General features: G+C 32.3%; 1 long non-coding RNA gene across 1 annotated transcript in view; it reads right to left on the bottom strand.

Moving 5' to 3' along the window:
• LOC111084254 overlaps positions 1–1,012 on the bottom strand; it is a 2,742-nt gene extending 1,730 nt beyond the window's left edge. Inside the window, exon 1 of the long non-coding RNA XR_002609464.1 lies at positions 858–1,012. This is a non-coding gene — a long non-coding RNA (uncharacterized LOC111084254). The remainder of the gene's footprint in view (positions 1–857) is intronic.
• Between the last annotated feature and the right edge of the window lie 1,089 nt (positions 1,013–2,101).

Below are 2,101 nucleotides of genomic sequence, written 5' to 3'. Positions count from 1 at the left end.
GAATGTTACACGTGTTTATATGTGTTTGGTTGAATGTTACACGTGTTTATATGTGTTTGGTTGAATGTTACACGTGTTTATATGTGTTCGGTTGAATGTTACACGTGTTTATATGTGTTCGGTTGAATGTTACACGTGTTTATATGTGTTCGGTTGAATGTTACACGTGTTTATATGTGTTCGGTTGAATGTTACACGTGTTTCTATGTGTTCGGTTGAATGTTACACGTGTTTCTATGTGTTTGGTTGAATGTTACACGTGTTTTATATGTGTTTGGTTGAATGTTACACGTGTTTATATGTGTTTGGTTGAATGTTACACGTGTTTTATGTGTGTTCGGTTGAATGTTACACGTGTTTATATGTGTTCGGTTGAATGTTACACGTGTTTATCTGAAGCTGCCTTGTTAGCAGATTGAAGATAATAATATATATATACATGTTTATATTTCATATCCTCTTCAAGTATATTTCCTGTAAGTTACTGTGGCTCACTACAACATACAATGTTTGATGATACTTTCTATAACAACGGTTGTGTCCCTACGATGTCAACATTCGGAAAAAACTGTGGCTGTGATACATAATTTTTAGTGATTATTGTACATCAGCATGTATAAACATGTTTTATAGCACAGAGTATGAAGTTAATTGTGTGTATTATGGTGGTAAAGTTAAGTCGGTACCATTTCTGTTACTGATGTTATCATCGTTATAAGAGAATGGCAACAAGTATGTATACAAACTAAAGAAAATTTCAGACAAAAACTTATGAATATCACATATTTAAACAGCTACCAAACGACAACTGAACATTGTAAAATCAAACTAGCAGTAGCAAAAGAAGAGACACTTACTTGACTGTGGTTTTGAGAGTGGTACACCACAGAAGATAGTGTAATGTGTGGAAATACCACACATAAAACTGGTAGTGTAGAGACCTACTGAAAGCTATACCAATAAAATTAGCTGTGAACATCGGCAAAAGTATATCTAAAAAACGTTAAGGAAAATCAAAACTGAGTTTAAATATCAAGAAAGAACATACTTATTTAACAAAGTAGTTAGAAATATTTACATACCAAGCACAACAATTATCTTTTAAAAAACAAGAACAATGTATTCTGTTGATTTTCAAGATACTTAAAACATTGAATTTATTTTCTACTGTAAACAGAAGCTAAAGTTAAACTGTTAATATGCATTTTGTAATAATTCATAATTTAAGATTAGAAGACACTCATATATATATATATATATATATACTGTTATTGTATAATAATTACTGGAAAAGACCAGAAAACATTTGAAAACAATAACATCTTAATAACAAGTAGATCAGACTTTCATTTTATTATTATTATTCATATTTTGGTTTAACAAGCCTACAGAAAAATCAACTGGGTATTTTGAACTGATAACTAGACAGATGTAGTATATTAAATACTGTGAATATCCATGACCTATTTAAAAAGTTGAATATTTTTTCATTGAAGGATGATTTACGTGGTTATAAATACATAATATATGCAACGTTGTTAAATGCATGTTTACAAGAAACCTCAGGCACAAAACCACTTGGCTCAGTAAATAATGGTTGGGTGGAAAAAAGCCAATGCAGAAGTAAACTGTTGAAAAACGTGTAACATTCAACCGAACACATATAAACACGTGTAACATTCAACCGAACACATATAAACACGTGTAACATTCAACCGAAACACATAAACACGTGTAACATTCAACCGAACACACTTACTTACCAACTTTACTATTAAAGTTGGGATGGGTCACGACATTACTTGCTAACTTTACTATTAAAGTTGCGATGGGTCACGGCACTACTTGCCAACTTTTACTAGTGCTGTGAGCCACCCCAACTTTAATAGTAAAGTTAGCAAGTAATGTCGTGAGCCACCCCAACTTTAATAGTAAAGTTGGTAAGTAATGTCGTGACCCATTGCAACTTTAATAGTAAAGTTGGCAAGTAGTGCCGTGACCCATCCCAACTTTAAGAGTAAAGTTGGTAAGTAATGTCGTGACCCATCCCAACTTTAATAGTAAAGTTGGTAAGTAATGTTGTGACCCATTGCAACTTTAA

Source organism: Limulus polyphemus, unplaced genomic scaffold (genome assembly GCF_000517525.1).
Source record: "Limulus polyphemus unplaced genomic scaffold, Limulus_polyphemus-2.1.2 Scaffold15334, whole genome shotgun sequence".
Lineage (NCBI taxonomy): Eukaryota > Metazoa > Arthropoda > Merostomata > Xiphosura > Limulidae > Limulus > Limulus polyphemus.
Note: the sequence above shows the minus strand (reverse complement) of the source record. Positions and strands in the feature narration are given on the sequence as shown.